At 34.1% G+C, this 10726-nt stretch overlaps 1 pseudogene; it reads left to right on the plus strand.

Annotated features, from left to right (window-relative positions):
* The first annotated feature begins 309 nt into the window (after nt 1-309).
* Nucleotides 310-4683, plus strand: LOC111164978 (isoleucine--tRNA ligase, mitochondrial-like; annotated as a pseudogene).
* Nucleotides 4684-10726: the final 6043 nt, after the last annotated feature.

Genomic DNA, 10726 nt, shown 5'->3' on the forward strand with positions numbered 1-10726 from the left:
AAAAATTAAAAGCACAGACATTCATTTCCACTTCCATCCATAACCAAGCCACCAGCCCTTTGGTAGAAACACCTTAAAAGAGGAGACAATGGAATTAACAGACACGAATTTCAAACAGCTATTAGAAATATATTCAAAACTCTGAAGGAAATATAAACAAAATATTTAAAATAAAGTCATAAAAAGAAAGTATAAAAGACTTAGTGAGAAAAAATAAAATATCTGAAACGAAAACGTCACCACAGGCTCTTTCTGTGCTCTGTGCACACGCATTCCCGGTGGGTGCCACAGAGTTTCTCTGGGGCCCAGATGGCAGGAGCTGAGCATCAGGTGCTGGAGTGGAGGCCTGAGTGTTCCGTTGTGCCTTTTGAGCTGGGCCCTTGGGAGCCAGGCACGCAGGGAATCTGTGGGGCCACCCTACCTTTCCTGTCACCTGGGAAGGTGAGGAACCAAGATAAGGTGTCTGCCATGGTTACTCACCGGAGGCAGTGGCCAGCTGCCTAACCTGAATAGAGGCAAATAGGACAACATGGAGCTGCTGTTGTAGATCCCCTTTTGCCTTGAAGTTGCTGGGCCACCAGCAGTCCAACACAGACATGGAGGTCTAGCAGATTTTATTGGCTGAAAATGTAACTGAAGAAACTTCTAGAAATGTAGATTTTCATAACTTCACGGCAAAGAGAAAGAAACGATAGAATTTTGTCTTCATGACGGATCTCCTTATGCAAATGGTGACCTTCATGTAGGACATGCTTTAAATAAGATTTTGAAAGACATGACCGGCTTATACCTTATGATGACAGTTTCCAAAGTACGTTTTGTGTCAGGATGATATTGTAATGGGTTACTCATTGAAGTAAAAGTATTACCAGAACTTGGTGAAAAAGTTCAGAATCTTTCATCCGTGAAATTAGAAAGTTCATTTGGTAAAGCAGCCAATGAGAAACAGAAATCGACATTTAGTCTTTGAATAGTAATGGCAGATTGCAATAATTGCTACTCTACATTTGATAGAAAATATGAAGCCAAACAATTGAGAATTTTCTAATAAGTGTTTGATAACAGCTTGGTTTATTGATTTTACAAAACCTGTGTTTTGGTTTCCCTGGTCAAGGACTGCTTAGGTTCTGCTTCAGCAGAACTTGAATAAAATCCTGAGTGCATCAGTTCTATACATTTAAAATTCTCTCACTTGAAACTTTCTAAGTTGACATCCCTTATAGATAGTTTATCTTCTGTTAGCTTTTTTAGTCTGAACCACACAGTCTTGGACTTTTCCAGCCAGTTGGATTGTTTGCTATGTGCCCAAATACAAGTACACTATTGAGAAATGTTCCAGTTCTGGAAATATCTATATATTTCCTGCAGATAAAGTAACACCTGTTGCTTCTACTTTGGAAACAATATTTGAAGTTATTTCAACATTTTCAAGTATAACTTTGAAAAATGGTATTTGTACCCATCCTATATTTCTTGATAAAGCTCTCCTCTTTTATCTTCAAATTATATGACCATGACAAAATGAACAGGATTGGTTCACACAGTCCCAATTCATGATAAGGAAGATTACAGTGTAGATTTTCAACACAACCTGTTAATGATATTTTCACTAGATGAGGATGACATTTTCACAGATGTTTCAGATCCTAAACTTCAAAGACTGTACTTAAAGAAGAAACTGCTGTGGTAATAAATGTGCTTCAGGCAGCAAAGCATTTGTTGAAAGAGGATAATTTGATATTTAGCTATCCTTATGACTGGAGAACTCAGAAACCAATGGTTACTCATGTCTGCAAGCAGTGGTTTGTAATATATTAAGACCACATGAATTTTACGACCACAGCCAAGTCCCCCCTTTTAAAAAGGGGGAACTTCCTCCTAGATCAAGAGTGAATGCCGTGGTCAAAATCATGGACACACAACTATAGTAGTATATATCAAGGCAAAGAGATTGAGGTGTTCAAATTCCTATGTTTTGTCATAATACACAAGATGAATTATTGATCAACATCCAAACCATTGAGCATATTATTGAATAAGTGGAACAACACAGCAGTGATATCTAACAGACTCCTTCCCCTGAGCAACTGCTTCCAAAAGAAGTCAAATCTCAGATTGGTGGTCCTGATACCTTAGAATATGTGCTAGGCCAGGATATTTTAAACATCTGGTTTAATAGATTTTCATGGCTTCATGTTCTTCCAGGTACTGACTAAAGAGCCAATTTGTATTTGAGAGGAAAAGTCCAGCTTGGTGGTTGGTTTCAGTCTTTTTTGATTAACATGTGTGACAGCAAGGAAAAAAGCACTTAGTAAGACAGTGGTTGTCAGGAATTAACCTTGGAGAAAGGGATAATTGATGTTTAAAACTTTGAGAATATCATTAATCATAATGTTGTCATCAGTGGAACACAAGATAAAAGCAAGGAGCCTCCCTATGGTACTGATATCCTTCTTTGGTGGTAGCTGAGTCTTGTGTCATCATTAAAGTGACAGTTGGTTCATCTGTTATTAATGCTGCCAGAGATGTTAGCAAGTTTAGGAATACCATGTGCTTTTTTTGCCGGGGAGGGGGTGGCTGGTTTCAGTACAGAACTGGTTTCAGTCCTGCTAAAGATATGTGTGTCATAGACCAGTATGCTACACTTAAGTGTAGGATTTTGCAAACAAGATTATTGAGTCATATAAACAATATGATCTTGGAAAAGTCATTTGCCTATTACAAGCATTTTATGAACTCTTTTATTTCAGTGTAATCAAAGTTAGGCTTTATTGTGAAAATGAAAATGATCTCAAATCAACTCACATGAAGTCAAATCAAATCAACTTGTTAGACTGCATCAACTAAAATTTTGGATGTAATATTGTTTTTGCTTTCACTCTTTCTCATGGCTGAAGACATATTCTAGCACATACCTCATGTTAAAGAACTCAAGAGTGCTTTTCCTACTGAGTAGAATAGTACAACAAGGAACTGGAAGAAGCAAGATAGGTGGAAGCAGTAAAGATTGCATGTGCAATGAGAGATTCATTTATTGGAAGCATCTCTGGCAAAAATGCAGCAGAGTACAAAGCTATCACTGTGATAGAACTTGGTCTGCTTTTTGAGGTAGTAGAGTTGCAATGAACTGAGGAGACTTCTTGTACCCCTCAGTTGAAGGAATTAATGATGACTTCTCACACAACTTTACTCACTCAACAACCTTGAGCAATAAATGCAGATGTAATTGAGCTTAAAGGCACAATCCTAATTAGTTTAGAAGGTGGTGATATTTCTGAAGAGCTTTCATATAAAGTGGTTGTCATGCCAACTACCAAAGAAAAATACCCTCCTTGTTGGAAGTATACAGTTGCATCATCAGATAAACTCTAACCTTGTGTTCAGAAGTGAGAGGTTGAAAGTAGTACTTCACTTTGTTATTAACAGTTCTCTGAGCAAGAACGCCCTGACAGTACTGACTAGGGGTTTAATGGACTGTTTATAATGGAAAGAAATTGAAGATTTAGATAACGAGTGAAAGAGTAAATAGTGGAGGATGGATATCAAATCACAATTATAAAAGAAGTATCTACTATAAATAGAGATAGAATAATGTGCATATATACATGTGAAAAAATATATATGTAGGTGTATTATATCATATATCCATATCATGGACTTATTCAGACATAGGTATTGACTATCTTACATTCAAATGTGGCTGAGCTGAGAATATTTTATATTTTATAAATCTTTTTGACACAGTATTTAAAGTTCTATAGTGTCTGAAAATGAAGACACTCTGGAAAACTTAAAACAAATAAACAGATGATCTTAGTAGCAGGGAAATATGGTAGGAAAAAAGATCAGCAAGCTTGGAGATACCATAATAGAAAATATCCAAATTAAAGCAGGAAAAAAGTGTTCACAAAAAATATTAGTTCTCCAATGCACATGCAGTATGGTTTTCCACAAAAGAGGAAGACAGAAAAATAATGGGAAAAATATGGCAGAAATTTTTCAAATTTGACAAAACTACGAATCAAAAAGCTGAAGAAATTTCAGTAGGATAAACACAAAGAAAACCACAACAAACCACATCATCATCAGACTACTGAAAACAAGATAAAGGAAATCTTTAAAAAAGAAAGAAGGGGAAATAATATAGAGGGGAAGAAAATAAGAGTAATTGTGGGCATATGGTCAAAAATAATGTAAATCAGAAAAAGTAGAAAAGTATCTATGAAGTGCTGGAAGAAAAAAGAAAAAAAGAATAAAAAACAAACCCAGTGAACCAAGAATTGTTTATCCAGCAAAAGTATAATTCAAAAATAGAAAGACATATAGATAATTCAAATGAAAAAAAGTAGACAAAATTAATCTCCCAAAGAACTTTATTACAAGAAATGTTAAAGATAGTGTTTTGGTGTGATTAATTAAAGACATAAATAGTAAATATTGGAGCAACCACAACATTGATTATGTAAATATCATCCCCCTGTACTTACTCTAAGTATATTAATCTTAAATAGTCTACATTTCAAATATCTTCTAGATAGGTGATCACACACATATTTTATACAAGTACTTGCTTATATTCATTAAATATTTAGAGCAATGATTCATAACACATCTATGAAGATTTTGAAACATGCAGATGTTCAGGCCTAACCCAAGATTAATTGAATCAAAATCCCTAGGTTAGCAGTTCCGAACAGTTCTGCAAATTCAAGGAATTCAAAAGCACACTGAAAAGTTTTTGTGCTTATTCAGACTGAACCTCTGAACTCTCTGCTCTGAAGGTTAAAAACCTTCATTTTTTTTTCTCTTCTTCCTGCTTTCCCCACAGTAGCAAATTCAGATTTGCTGATTTCAATAAAAGGAAAAATAACATAATCAAAAACTGGTCTGAGGGTCGGAGTGGGGACAATGCATACAGTTGCCAAACCAGCTGAGTGATGAACCCATATTGCTGCAGCATTTTGGCACTCAATGTATTTTGTCTGATCTAAGGGGAAAAAAGTAGAAGACACTAATTATTGGGTTGGCCAAAAAGTTCGTTCGGGTGTTTCTCTCAGATACTACAGAAAAACTGAATGAACTTTTGGCCAAACTAATACTAGTACCAAAAATGAAAGTGGGGGCATTACTGCAGAAGGAGGGGAATTAAAAGGATAATAAAAGAAACTATAGGGCTTCCCTGGTGGTGCAGTGGTTGAGAGTCTGCCTGCCGATGCAGGGGACACAGGTTTGTGCCCCAGTCCGGGAAGATCCCACATGCCGTGGAGCAGCTGGGCCCATGAGCCATGTCCGCTGAGCCTGAGCATCCAGAGCCTGTGCTCCACAACAGGAGATGCCACAACAGTGAGAGGCCCATGTACCGCAAAAAAAAAAAAGAATCTATGAAAAACTCTGTGCTCACAAATTTAATAGCCTGGATGAAATGGGCCAATTTCTTGAAAGACATGATCTGCCAAAACTCACATAGTAGAAATAGACAATCTGAATAGAAATATATTTGTCAACTAAGTCAAATCAATAATTAATTTAAAAAAGCACCAGATCCAGATGTGTTCAATGGTGAATTCTACAAAACATTTAAAGAAGAAATTATAGCAATTCTTTACAAGCTCTTTTAGAAGATAGAGGCAGTGGAAATACTTCCTAACTTATTCTATGAGGTCAGCATTACTATAATACCAAACCCAGGCAAAGACATTATAAGATAAGGTAACTACAGATCAATATCTCTATGAAAATAGATGTGTGAACTCTAAACAAAATATGAGTAAATCAAATCCAACAATATAAAAACAATTAACACCATTACCAAGTGAGATTTATCCCAGCTGTGCAAAGCTGGTCCATCTTTCGAAGATCAATTAATGTAATTCATTAATTAATGTAATTCTTTAACCCACATCAGTGTGTTGAAGAAGAAAAATCACTTGATCACATCAACAGATATGGAAGAAGCATTTGACAAAATTCAACACCTATAAAATAAAAACTCTCAGCAACCTGGGAATAGAGGGAAACTTCCTCAACTTGATAAACAAATATGTACAAAAAACTGACCACAATCATCATACTTGATGAGAAATTTGAAACTTTCCCACTAAGATCAGAAACAAGACAAGAATTTCCCCACTCATCACAGTTTTTCAGCATCGTACTAGAAGTCCTAGCTAATGAAATAAGAAAAGAAAATGAAATAAGAGTTATATAGTTTGGGAAGGAAGAAATAAAACTGTCATTGTTTACAGATGACATAATCACCTATATAGAAGATCTGAAAGAATCAAGAAGAAAAAAAGACCTCCAAGAACTGATAAGTGATTATAGAAATGTTGCAGGATACAAGATTAATATACAAAAGTCAATTACTTTCCTATATACCAGCAATGAACAAGGGGAATTTAAAATTAAAAACAAAATACTGTTTACATTAGCACCCTTCCAAACTAAAATACTTGGAAATAAAACTAATAAAATATGTACACTATGTATGTGAAGAAAACTACCAAACTCTGATGAAAGGAATCAAAACAAACTAAATAGAGGGAGGGATATTCCATGGTCATGCATCATGAGACCCAATATTGTCAAAATGTCAATTCTTCCCAACTTGATCTATATAGATCTTCAATGCAATCTTAATCAATAACACAGTAAGTTATTTTTTGAGTATCAACAAACTGATTCTAAAATTTGTATGGAGAAGCAAAACACCCAGAATAGCCAACACAATATTGTGAAAGAGCAAAGTTGGATACTGAAACTACTTGACTTGAAGACTTAACTATAAAGCTACAGCAATCAAGACAATGTGGCATTGGTGAAAGAATAGACAAATAAATCAGTGGAACACAGTAGAGAGCCCGGGTATTTCATACATGTAAATATACTCAACTGATCTTTGACAATGAAGCAAAGGCAATATAATGAAGAAAAAATAGTCTTCTCTACAAATGCTGCTGGAAAAACTGGACATCCATAGACAAAAATATGAATCTAGGCACAGACTTTAAACCATTTAAAAAAGTAACTCAAAATGAACCATAGGATTAAATGTAAAACATAAAACTGTAAAACTCTTCGAAGATAATGTAGTAGGAAATCTAGATGTCCTTGTGTTTGGTGATGAATTTTTAGATATAGCAGTAAAGGCACATTCCACAAACAAAAATATTATAAGCTGTATGTTAAAATTAAAAACTCCTCTAAGAAAAGACAGTATCAAGAAAATGAAAAGGCAAGCCACAGAATGGAAGAAAATATTTTCAAAAGATATATTTGATAAAGAATTTTTTGTGCAAACTATTCAAAAATCTCTTAAATCTCAAAACAAAAAAGAAACAACCCAATTTAAAAATGGGTGACTATCTTAACAGATATCTTATCAAAGAAGCGATACAGATGAAAATAAGCATATGAAAAGAGGCTCCACATAAGTCATCAAGGAAATGCAAATTAAAATAACAATGTGATACCACTACAAACCTGTTAACATGGTTACCATCCAGAATACTAACAACAAATGCTGGTGAGGATGTGAAACAACAGGAACTTTCATTCATTGCTGATGGAAATCAAAATAGTTATATATATATATATATATATATATATATATATATATATATATAATTTTTTTCCATATTATTAGGATGTTTTGATATCTTAAAAAATCTTTCTAGCTGGGGCTAGCCAATTCTTAGAGATAGCAAAAGACCCAGCTGCAAGCATGCCTTTGATATATGCACACTACAATCCAGAGCCATTCCTCCTCTAGTTGGCCTATACATCCCAGGAGGCAGTATTCCTCTGCCTTAATCATCCTTGAACCAGGTACCCAGCAATTAGTGACCACCCTTATACCTTAGAGACCACCAAATTATTCAAATTATCCAATCTAAACTTATTCACCCTGCCTTGCTTTGCCTTTATTATAGAACTCCCGTTAAGGCTCTGGCCTAATGCTTTCCCCTTGCTCCTCTCTTATGTCTCTTGACCACCCTAGTTTTCTTCCATACCTCCAGTCTCTAAGACCTGTTGGAATCACAAACCTTGTTTATTCCTGAGCCCTTCCCCTGTCTCCTCTTGTGGCCACACTTAAGTGACAACCTCATAAAAGGACACAGAGCACATAGCCACTTAAGAAGGCAGTTTGGTGGTTTCTGACAAAAGCAAACATACCCCTACTGTACGATCCAGCAGTCATACCACTTGGTATTTACCTAGAGTTGAAAACTTATGTCAACACAAAAACCTGTGCAGGGATGTTCATAGCAGTGTTATTCATAGTTGTCAAAACTGGGAAGAAAACAAGATGTCCTTCAGTAGGTGATAAACTGTGGATAAACTGAGGTACATTTAGATAATAGAATATTATTAAGGGCTAAAAAGAAATATGTTATCAAGCCATGATAAAACATAGAGAAAACTTAAATACATATTACAAAGTGAAAAGAAAAACATATTACTAAGTGAAAGAAGTCATACTGAAAAGTTACATATTGAATGTTTCCAACTATATGTCACTCTAGAAAAGGCAAAATTATGAAGAAGTAAAAAATCAGTGGTTATCGGGGTTGGGAGGTGTGGGGGTGTGGAAAGATTAGGTGGAGCAAAGAGGATTTTTAGGGCAGTGAAACTACTCTTCATAATAGTATAATGGTGGATACATATTATTATACATTTATCCAAACCCACAGAATGTATAACATGGAGTGAACCCTAACATAAACAATGAATTTTGAGGGATTTGATGTATCAAGGTAGGTTCATCAACTATAAAAAAATACCACACTTGTGGGTGATATTAATAATGGAGGGATACGCATGTATGGAGTCAGGGGGCACATGTAAATTCTCTATACCTTCTGCTCAATATTGCTATAGACCTAAAACTCTAAAAAATAAAGTCATTAAAAAATTAAAGCATTGGAAAATGTACTATGCAAAATATAACAAGAGTTCAAATGACTCAGTAACAGGATAGACTTCAGAACAAGAAATATTACTAAGTGATAAAGAAGGGTGGTTCAAAACAATAAAAGGATAAATTTATAAATAAGTTATATAAATAATGATAATGAAAAATAATCTTTTAATATTTGAGGGAGATCTAAGAATGTGTTAAAGAAAGATTTATAGACTGAAATATTTAAAATTGAAGAAAAATCTCATAAAATTATCTACTTTTGTACCTTTAGAGGCTATGAAACAAAAATATGTTAAACCTACAGTAAATGAAGAGAACTAATAAATAAATAGCAAAACAGAAATAGAAAATTAAAAAATACAGAAAAACTATGAAATCCAAAGTTGTTTGTTTTTAAAGATCAAAAAAATCTATAAATTTCTAGTTAGATTGATAAATATGAAAGGAGAAATGAGGCATATTACCAATAGCATAAACAAAAGAGAGGCAGCCTTACAAATCCTAAAGATATTAAAAGGTTAAAAAAGGAAATATGATAAACTATGTGTCAGAAAAATTGATAAATCAAAGGAAGTAGATAATCCCCCAAAATGTAACAAATTACCAAAACTTACACAGGAAGAAAAACATATGTGAATAGAGCTTACTCTACCAAAGAAATAAATGTGAAGGCAAAATCCTTACCATAAAAGGAAGTTTGAAGGCCATATGGGTTTATTGGTAATTTTATCAAATGTTTACCAAAGAAGAAATAACTACAACCATATGTACAATTTTCCCAGAAGTAGTGGAGAAGAAAACCCTCCTTAACTAAACTAGTGAGACCATCATTATCCTGGTGCTATAACCTCAAAAAGTATATAAAAGAAAAAAGTATTGCCAACTAATATTTTTCAGTATCATGAAAGTAAAAATCTTTAACAAAACATTAGAAAATTGACTTCAACAATAAAAAGCATAATACATCTTGAACGAGCAGGAGTGTAAGCTTGGTTAAACCTCAGAAGACTAATCAATGTAATTTACCATATCCAGCCACATGATTATCTATATAGATGCAGAAAATTTTGACAAAATTCAACATCTGTTGACATTAAAAATTGTCAGCAAGACACAAATGAAAGGGAATTTTCTTAGATACAGGGCATCTAAAAATAACTATAGCTACCATCATAGTTAATAGTAAAGTTAATAAATTTCCCCTAAGATCAGTAAAAATGCAAGATAAAGAGAAGTCTTGTGCATTTAGAATGAAACTCACTAAAATAATTTTGAGTGAAAAATCCAGACATAAAGTATAAACACTTTATTTAAAGTTCACACTATGGCAACACCAAAGTGTTTGGTATGTACACTTAAGTGGTTGTATTTTAGAGAAAAGCAAAATAGTGATTATTATAAAATCTAAGATAGTAACAAATTTGGGGCATGAGGGGGGACAACATTCTATTTACTGATCTGAGTAATGATTACATGCTTGTTTACTATAAGTAATTTTTAAGTTGCATACATTTTTACACATTTGGAAACAGGAGATTAAAAAGAAAGTTAAATGGGAATTTAGTGGGGTCCACAGAGAGTGCACCTATAAAGGTTGTTTAACCCTATGCTAGTCTACAAAAAGTAGAACAAAGTTTTTCATGTTACCCAGTCTCTCTCAGCTAGGGAGGAGTTCAGAGGGAAGTAGACTATATTTCTAACTAGAAATTGTGTGACTGTTGTTTGAAACATTCTTTGTGTCATATTCCTGGGGCAGTGGCTGTATATTACAAAATAATATATAATATTACACATTGAATATGC

The sequence above is a fragment of the Delphinapterus leucas genome, chromosome 17 (assembly GCF_059928025.1).
Source record: "Delphinapterus leucas isolate spDelLeu-1000000601 "Yukka" chromosome 17, BTC_Dleu_Yukka2, whole genome shotgun sequence".
NCBI lineage: Eukaryota > Metazoa > Chordata > Mammalia > Artiodactyla > Monodontidae > Delphinapterus > Delphinapterus leucas.